Below are 10,443 nucleotides of genomic sequence, written 5' to 3' on the forward strand. Positions count from 1 at the left end.
GGTCCAGTCCTGGTCCAGTCCTGGTCCTGTCCTGGTCCAGTCCTGGTCCTGTCCTGGTCCAGTCCTGGTCCAGTCCAAACTGTCAAACTTCATTAAATCTGTTTCATGTCTGTGATTTTTTTCTGCTGAACAAAATGAACAAAGGAATCTGGGTTCACGAATACTTTTTATTTATTTATTTATTTGCAGTTTCAGGCCGGAATGTGAGGCCAACGAAGTCAAGCTTCTTCACAGCATCAGCATTATAAGAACTGCTGACAGGAATAAATGTTTCTCCAAAAGTTGATTTGATTTTTCTTTTGGAAGAACAGAGACGTTCAGTTTAAATGATTTATTGTGGATAAAAAGAGGTTTCTTATAACTGTTCAGAGCTGAGCAGAAAAATATAATTAGGTTGATTAGTTTTTATTCTTTCTCAAATGATCATCAGCTCAGCGTTTAAGAACTGAATAATGCTGTTTTTATTTCTTTTCTCCGTGTCTGTCCTGTATCCATCAGCTCGTGGTTTTTCCGTCTGCCTGCTGATCAATCATCCTCCTCTTCATGCTCCATTTATCACATCCAATTTATTTTAGCCGACTTCCTGCTTCAGCGAGCTGCTGTTTCACCTCCTCTTTTCTTCTCCACACAGAGGTGCTCACAGCAGACATCTCTCCCTGAAGGCTTCGAAGGAAAATTTGTTTTAGACGTGTTAGAAAAGAGTCGAGCAAGTTTGAGATTATTTTCTTTTATTTCTAAATCACACAGATGAGTTCATGTTCCACCCAATAAAAAAATCTGTTTTTATTAAAATGCATTAAAACAAAACTACTTTATAAGAGAAAATCTTCAGTTTATGATCTCCTGGGTTGTAGAAGTTTATTGTTTTATGTAAGGAATAAAAGATTCACTCCTGTTATTTACGTATTTAACAAATAGAAATAAATGAGTTCATCCTAACTGACCTAAACCAGGACAGATTTATTCTGATTTAAGGTCAGACTGAGAACAAACTGGTCTGTGTTTTTATCCAGAGGATGGAAACATCTGGTTCATCTGTAACCTCTCCTCCTGGATCTGATCCGGTTTGTGGTCTTCATGGACAGGATTCAGAAGACGGGGGCTGGTTTGGGAACATCAGCGTCTCATTTCTGCTTTTTGCAGATGATGTGGTTCTGCTGGTGTCTCTGGGCCATGACCTTCAACGTGAACTGTAGAGGTTCACAGCCGGGATGAGACTCAGCTCCTCTAAGTCTGAGGCCAGGGTTCTGAAACGCCTGGGTCGGGGTGGGTTCACGTATCTGTGAGTCTGAGTGATGGAGCAGGAGATGGACTGATGGGCCCATATGTGGAGGAAGATGGATGGATGGATGATGGATGAATGAATGGATGGATGGTTGGATGGATGGATGGATGGATGGATGGTTGATGGATGGATGGTTGGTTGGATGACGGTTGGATGATGGTTGGATGGATGGACGGATGGATGATGGTTGGATGATGGTTGGATGATATAAAGCAGTCTTCCCTCACCAGGAGCTGCTAAGATCAGAGTTTTCTGCGTTCTTGGTTCTGCTGACTCAGCAGAATCCTGCAGCCGTCAGTCTCCATCCTGTTTCTCTCCTTCAGACACGGTTATTCTGTGGGAAATATCAGCCACAACTGATGACAGAAATTACAAAACACTTCAAAAAAGCTTAAATGTTAAAGTGTTTTTTGTGAGAGGAGCCTCTCTGGGTGTATTTCAGTGGCTTGGCTTTGATGTCCCTGCATGACACCATTATCTAACACAATAATTACTGTGTGAGCAGATTCGCCTGCAGAATGCATAAAAACAGCTAATAAGACTGCCTTTGAAGTGGCTGAGGTCCCATTTGTCTGCATCAGAGGGCTGTACGAGCCCCTTGGCTGCCGGGGGCGGGAAGGCCTCTGCCCCCGGTTTGACTTCAGATGACTGTAAACTGAGATTATCTTCCTCCTTGAGTTGTTCATCGCAGGCAGAAGTTCTCCCATCCATGGTGGCGGCAGCCAGAGAGACGTGTTTGATGAGGTGAACCTGGTGGTGTTACTCTAAAAACAGGTTATCTTGGCAGATTGTTCTGTCCAGATGTGCTGTGAACATCAGTAGATTATCTACAAAAAGATGAGGTCAGAGAAACAAAACAAGCCCCGTCAGACGCAGCATGGTCCAATCAACAGACTCAGATCAGATTATTTGCTCATCATGTCTGACGTTTTGTCTCTCTTTGAGTCCGTGACTGAACTGACATCAGTAGCTGAGATGTTCGCCTGCCGTTCAGGAGCCTGACGCTCGTCTCTGCGATGCTCCATCTGCGGTCCTGAAGCAGCTGCTGCTTTGTGTGTCAAAGCTCTTTCTGCACAACAGCAACAGATAATAATGGAATATGTTCTGCAGGCTGCAAATGGCTGCAGATTCATGAAACCTAACTCTCCTCTGAGTGTTGGAACAGTGAGGCTGCAGACTGAATATGAGCCTTTCAGCTTTTAGTTCCAGGTGTTGACATCTGGATCAGAAACAACGTTTCTCCTCTGATGAACGTGACCCAGCAGCCAGCCTCCTTCCTGTCTGCCTGCTTTCACCAGCAGCTGACCTCTCCTGCTTTGTTTCCAGCAGCACCACATCCAGCAGATTCCAGTCACCGACTGCTGGCTGCGATGAAACATCAGAGGCTCACGAAGCCCACGGGACCACCGCAGGGAGCACGAATTCACCCTCCCACTCGAGTAAAAGTTTCTGTGTTACTGTGCCCCACAGACAAACAAACACCAACAATAAGTTTATCGCTGTGTGGGAGTGAATAAACATGAGGGCGAGCCTCCTTTATATGAGAACATGATGAAGAGCAGAGCAGCACGATGAAGAGGATGGATGTGATTACATGGAGGATAAAAACAGCAAAAGTGGAGCACGAAGAAGGGAAGAGGAGTGGATTTGTGAGCATGTTTGAAAACGGCTGAGAAATGAGCTGAATTATTGAAGTAAAGAGAAGCGAGTGGTGGAGCAGAGGAGAGGAGGAGGAGGGTTAAAATACAGGGGAGGAAGAGAAGATGAGAACAAATAGGTCTCATGTAGAAAATACAGGTTTTAAATATGTCAGTCTATCAGCAGCCAAATTCCCTGATTCCTCAACAAAATGTCTGTCAGTTTGAATTAAACCTGATCAAACTGGGATCTTATTTCCTGACTGAAGGTTGGAGCAGCTGTTTTTAATTAACTCACAACTGAACCAAAGGCTTTCTACCAGCTGAAAAAGGAACAAATGTTGTAAATTTGGCCCCGAATCGAACCGAGTCTACCGGACCATCAGGCGTGAATATAGCCTTATTCATGGTTTCCTTCCATCTTTCCTGTTTGATTAGGATCTGTTCTCCTGTTGTACTGTTGTCCTTTATGTCTCTCATCTATTTATGTGAGTCACAAGAGAAATATAATAAAAAATGGTACAAAGACAATAAATTGAATTAAACTGTTTATCCTGGTGAACATTTTCTAAAACTAATGAAATGAAAACTCATTTTATTCAGTTAAATCCTTTCTGTATTTGTCACTAAGAAAAGTTTGTCTTTTATCCCAGAGAAGCGTGTTATCTTAGCTGACAACGGGCTGAGCTGATTGGATGAAAACGTCCTCAGAATCGGGGGATATTTCCACTCATGAGTGCACACCTCAGGATCTAATCCCACAGCAGCCTGTCAGAGAAATGTATCAGGCGCCGCATCGCCTCCTAACATCTTCATGCTGCTGGAAGTAATGAAGATAAGGTTGGTGGGAAATCAGGGAACACTGAGATGAAGTGGGATTTGTGTCAGAGCCTCACGCTGATATCTTCATGCTATCTGATTCACGCTCACAGCTTCGCTCGGGGGCTACAAAAGCTTCATATTTCACTACAAGAGGAGGATGATAAAGGGGAATAAAGATGAATAAAAAGGATGAATTCTCAGTTTGATACTGTAACTCTGACGAACAAAGCTTTACCAACAGAAAAACTGGATTATACAAGTTCTTCTCTGCTTCCTGAACAAACACCGCAGTGTTTGTAAATTTCACGGAAAATGATGCTCACCTGACAGTAATTCATCCTAAAGGACTGAATTCTTCTTGGTCAAGTGTGATCCTGCAGGCTGATGATGGATAGAACAACATGTGAGAGGAAGTCATGTGTGAAGAAGACGATAATGAAGATTTATCAGCTCTCTGTCTGCTCATCTCCTCTGGTCTCTTCTTTTCTCGGGTCTCATTCATTTTATCTCATATTCAAACACAAAGCTGCAGATGAAATGTTCACATTGTAAACAAGATGTTGGAGAAATGATTTGAATTAAGAACAAATTTACAGAAAAGTCATCCAGACTTGCAGGATTGACTTTTACTGTCAAACCACCATTTTTTTTTGCAGGAGTCTGAAGCTGTTCTCTGTGCTGTCATACTTTTATTCCCACTTTCCTTTTTAACTAAAACCTGCCCCACTTTAATAACATTAAAGCTGAAGCGGCAGGAACGTGTTGATTAAAGGAGGAAGTGTCCATCAGTCCGTCCGATGGACACACGGGTCCACGGGTCCAGGTGAAGGACAGAGTCCTGCTCCTGGGCTTTTGTTCTTGTATTTAGTTATTTGACCATGTTTTTCCTTGTTTTCTGTCACTTTCCTGTCATGTTTTGACCTCAGTTCCTTCAGTCAGCCATTCACACCTGCTCCTCGTGTGTTCATTAAAACCAGCAGTCGTCACCGTCTGCAGCCCGCCTCCTCATGGTTCCTTCATCCTGTTTCCCTCCTGCTGTTACGTTTGTAACAAAGTCTTATTTCAGCTCAAACCTGACAGACTGAGAATGTTGGCAGAAAGCCTGCCTGTTTGCTCTGATGCACCGCAGGCTCGGTTTCTGATGGAAGCAGGAGACATCGAGAAGAATCGGACCCACACCAAACATGGAGGAACGTGTCCAAACAGAACCGAAGGCTGAGAGGAACAAGATTTATCTGATGCTGCGATTAAAGAAGGAAGGTGAAGAGGAAGGAAAGGCTGGTCTGAGGGGGAACCAACAGACTGGGACTGAGAAGAAAAACCTATAAGGATCAAACTTAAGGACGGATTCTTCCCGCCCTTTGACCTCAGATTGTTCAGAGGATTTTAAAATAAAACAAAAAGCTTCAAATGCAGAGTATCATTAACTGAAACTATAAGAAGATGAAGACAGATGATCAGAAACACAACAACTGACCCCAAAACAACAAAGAAGACCTAAAATCAGTGAAATAAGAACAAAGCAAACCTAAAACCCAGGATTTAAAAATGGAGTCTGAGCTCGTTGTCATCTGCAGAACGTTCAGATGTTTGAGGCCGATCGATCAGCTGATCTTCAGCTGCTTTTATTCCTTTCTGCTGAACTCTAGAAGGATATTACAGCCTTTCAGAGTTTGGTGTTTCCTGTCAAACTTTCCTCCAGCCACACAGAAGTTGTGGGTCGTTGTGGATGAACTGCAGGCTTCTGCGGGTCGCTGGCAGCATGTAATGACTTCTTCTGTCAGGATTCCTGTCCTGTTTCATCGCTCTGTCTCTCTCCGTTCACTCCCAGGAGATTTGGAGTCTGGACTCACATCAAGACACTCCAGGAAAGAACTGCCACTCTTCTCTTCTTCTTCTGTGCTTTAAACCGCCTAAAGTGAAGCTCTTCTTCTCTCTTTTTGTGGTTCTGGCTGTCACACGGCTTCTCGGCTGCCTCTCTTCATGTCACTCTGCAGAAAATCTTTCTTTTCTCAACTTTTCCTTTGCTCTGCTCCTGTCACAGACTCAGGGAGTGAAACAAAGAACAGAAAGATTTTTATCACCTTCTGGACCGGCTTACAGTAACATGAAGATGGCTCCGTTCAGAATGACTTTATTAAAAGGATCAGCTTCAGTTTAAATGCCTGATTTCAGCCAGACTGTGTGCACTGAGCAGCATGGGAGGCAGTTTTAGAGAAACATGATTAAACACGTTAAAGACAAGGAGAACATGTTTCTGCGTCCTCCTCACCTGCAGCTGATCCACCTGTTCCAGTTCCAGCTGCTCCTTCAGGTTTCTGTCACTCCGGCTTGTTTTAGACTCATGTCAGTAACAACAACAATATCTGTGCACGGCCTGGAACGCAGCTCCTTGAGCCGAGCGACAGAAACAGGTGGTGGTGTTCAGATCCTCCAGACTCCAACAGCTGCAGCGGCTCACATCTGGACCCATCATTCGATGCACAGATGGTGACGAGCACCAACGGAAGGTTAAACCAGGAAAAACTATGAGAAGATGAGAAACATCGAGTGTTAAAGGGATTTAAAATGTGAAATAAGAGAATGAATAAAACATTGATGACAGAGTTTGTGTTTAACATCATTTAAGCCCCACAAGCAGCAAGATGTTCTTAAATAACAGGAAAGGTTTTATCTGCAGGTTATTGCCAGTGAAGGAGGAAGCAGTGGGACGTTTACGGCCTCAGAGAGGCGGGTTTATTGTTAATAAAGTGTCAGACTGATAAAGAGGAGCCATTTTAACCTGAAGGTGGGTCCCTCCAGCCCTCCCCCTGTGGGCAGGATTCGGCTCGCAGGCCACCAGTTGGCTGTATTATTACTGTATTCTTCTTTTTTTCTCCAGTCTGCCAGAATGTGGTGTTTTTAATGACAGTTTTCAGTTGTTTCAGCTGCAGAGATGAACTCCTGGGAGATCTTCCTGCACCTTTCCAATAATCCGAGGAGCTTCTAATCCTGTCAGAAACAGTGACGAGGTCGTCTCTCTGCTGATTAATCAGACACTTTCCTCCATCACTCCTGGAAAACTGGCCCGAGGCTCTGCAGCCCAAGTTTCACTGTGTGACAGAAGAGATGACCGTCTTTCTGTTTTTATTACATTTCATAAAACACAGAAGCAGCAGATTAAAAACCAGCTCCTCCTTCGAGTTGAAGAGACACTTTTATTCTGACAGAGAGGGAAATGTGTGTGAATAAAGGCTTGGATATTTGTTTTAAAACTTTGTTTTATTTAAATCTGCAGACTTGATTCAAGCTTCATTAGTTTTTAACTCAAAGAATTCATTAAAAACTTAAATATAAGGCTTTTTATGGCATTTAGCTTCCAAGCAGCCAGACCTGACCTCAGAGTTTTTACGTTTCAGGATGTTTTTTATTCTAAAACATAATAAATAACATTTATTTAATCTTCTTGGTGCTAAAACTCAGAGCCAGATTTTTTTTTATGTTTTTCACACTTAGAACAACATAATTTAACATGACTCTGAAATCTGTAATAAATATTATTCATCAACATGAAAGGAAAAGATTTAATGTCAATTTGATCTGAAAATGTGAAATTATTGATTCTAAAAGTTATCAGTGAAACAGTTTTTAATTAAAAAATACTTAAAGATTTAATTCTTTGAGCCTGAAAAGGTCTGATCTTGTTTGTTTTCTTAAGTTTTAATTAAATCTAATCCCCACATTTAAAACAGGCTTTTAGGATTTATTGTTTCTTTCTTGTGTTTTTCTGGTTTTGTCTCAGTTTTATTTCTGCTCACCTGGTTCTCAGGTGTGGGTCCAGACTCAGCTCAGACCTCTTTGTTCTGGTCCGGTTTGGGTTTATGAAGCCAGGAAACTTTTCACGAGATGAAACTGCTGCTGGTTTCAGGAACCAGTTATCTGTCCCAAACGACAAAGACCTAAAATGACCAAAAACGTTTTAGCAAACTTTAAAGTCTTGTTCTGGTGTCTTTTATTTGAGTTATTATCTCAAACATGTTTCATTTCCATCCCAGAATCAGATAAACAGAATGTGTCTCAGCTGACATTTTATTGATTTCTGCTCCGTCTGATAAAGTTTCTGAATGAAAACTTCTCATTTTTTCCTCCTGACAGTCAAATCTGCGGCAGCCAGACCTTCAGCAATCCGAGAGCAAAAGTTTAAAAAGTTTTAAAAAGCTTAGATCCTGAAACATCTGCAGGCCCAGAGAGATACCAGCTGCTAATCTTTCTGCTCCCGGTGTTTGAACTCTGCTTTTAAATAATTACAGTTTCTGAACTCGTTCCTGGGTTTAATCATATTTAATCTTCTCAGCAGTCAGAACAACAGGGCAGCACTTCACCGAAGTTTGAAAGGACTGAAAAACGTGATATTGTAGCATCTCTGGACAGATGTCTTTCAGATGAAGCTGTTGGCAGGTTTTCTGTCTGTGTGGTTTTTCTTCCAGTTGTGGGAAGATCCCTGAAGGTGTTCCTCAGGGCTGTGTTTTAGGAGAACTGTTTTTATAATTCACATTAACAAAGTGGGGCAGATTGTTCTTGATGCTGATGATGCTGATGATGCTGTGGTTTATTTTCATGTTCTGGTCTGAATTTGAGGAATCTAATGCCTCAAACTGGAGCTGTGGTGGGATTCTGTTTGGGCCTCTTATTCTTTGATTTTTTGTATTTTATTAAACTCTTTTTCATCTCAGATTATAACAATAATTCACCACCTTACTGACAGAGAGCTTCTCTGACTTCTGTCCTGAATCAGCAGCTGTAAACAGTAAGAAACGTCTTCTTCTCTGCCTCAGATGTTTGAACATGAGAACATATTCAGGGTCACATTCAGCTTTTATAACAGATTAAACTTTATTTGTTTTTCCAACATCTCGTCTCCAGAGCTGAGTTCTTTCTGACATAAAGTTTGTAAAATGCTTCAGTCTTTCTCTGGTTTAATTGAATGTTTGTCTGAAAACAAGAAGACATAAAACCACCTGATCAGTTTGAACCAACACAAAAAAGGGTTTCCTGAGTTGATTAATGGGGATGCAATTGCTTCATTGCTCTGGCACCACATGAGCAAATCAACACAGGGACGTTAGAACAATTACTTTTCTTTCCTGACAGTAAATTAAATCACAAGTGGCCGAGTGCTGCTTATTAATCACGTCCTCCTTTGAAAGCTCTTGTTAGCTGAAGTCGGATCGGGCAGGAAGCCATCCCGGCGCATCCAGACTCTCTCAGCTCCTTTCAGCCCATCGTCTGCATTCTGTCTTTAATAAAAGTCCATTAGATTTAAATAATGTGACAACCAGTCCCTCACCTGCTCTCAGACCACTAATGGACACAAATTAGACCTTTTACAGGAGGACAAAACCTTCTGAGTTTAAAACACTGAAACACAAAGCTCATTTTTTACTTATTCCTCTGCTTATTATATTTTAACACTATAGTGATTAATTTGAGAAATTAGTGCTTGTTGATGCATTCATGTAGGTTTATTACATCTCCTATAGGAAGCTGGGCTTCATTTGTCTTCATTTATTTTACTAAAATGTAAAAATGGGATGAAATAAATCTTTTTAGAGCAGTTCCTGAGAAAAGAAGAACAAAAAAGACAGCTAAAATAAAACTAGAAAAAGATTGTTTTTTATCCAGAAATACTGTCCCAACTTTGTAAAAAGGAAATGATTTTAATAAACCAGACTTTAAAACTATTTTTCACTCAGGAAGTTGAAGAATCATCTTATTGGCAGCTTTTTGTTTTACAGCCAGCAGCGCTCACACAAACAGCACAAAGTAACCCAACCGTAAAATAAAACTCAGAGGGAATTTGTGTCACTGTAAATCTGGTGCACTTTCCTCAAACTGTTTCTGCACCTGAAGAGGAAGAGCAGCTTCAACAAACCGAGCCTTCATCAGGATCCAAACCCGGACGATGGAGGTCAGATTTCTGTGACATAAATTAAAAATACAGAGAAGAGAGAAAATCCCAAACATTCCTCGGCGATAGATTTCAGATGGTTTAAATGTTTCTGTCAGAGTGGTGGTGTGCGCTCTGTCGGCTCTGCTGACTCGAAGTGTGCTGTAACGTTTTTATTTCCTTTGTTTCGATGAAATAATTCCCTTCAGACATGAGCCAGTTAGTCACATTCAGTCCTCACACGCTTTAAATCATTTGGACTGAATTTCACGGCTTACACTCTGCAGGATTTGGCCATCGGCGCGGTTCTTCTCTCAGTGACGTGTCACGCCGTGCGTGTGATGACCTGTCGCTTCCAGCGCATGTTTGTGAAAGACACGACGACAGACAGAACGAGCACATCAGGATGTCGAGTGTGTTCACATCAGAAGGTCAGCGAGATCCTGCACGGCCTTTCATTCCTCCGTCGCAGCCGATTCCTTCACAAACACATCACACACTTCATTTGCAATGAGCACACGCCTGCGTGCACAAACACACGCAGAGAGCCTCTTTGCATCCATCTGTCTCTGTCAGAGCAGACCTCCGGCAAACACACGACATCTGACTGCCGACATCAAGGCCAGGAGGTTAATCAGCAAACGGTGTGTGGCACAAACGGTGTTCGACTGGGCCGCCGCCGCCGCCTTCCTCTGACGGTGAGCTACTGGTACTGTGTGTGGTACAGTTACTGTGTGTGGTACTGTGTGTGGTACAGTTACTGTGTGTGGTAC

This window comes from Kryptolebias marmoratus, linkage group LG4 (assembly GCF_001649575.2).
Source record: "Kryptolebias marmoratus isolate JLee-2015 linkage group LG4, ASM164957v2, whole genome shotgun sequence".
NCBI classification, from domain to species: Eukaryota; Metazoa; Chordata; class Actinopteri; order Cyprinodontiformes; family Rivulidae; genus Kryptolebias; species Kryptolebias marmoratus.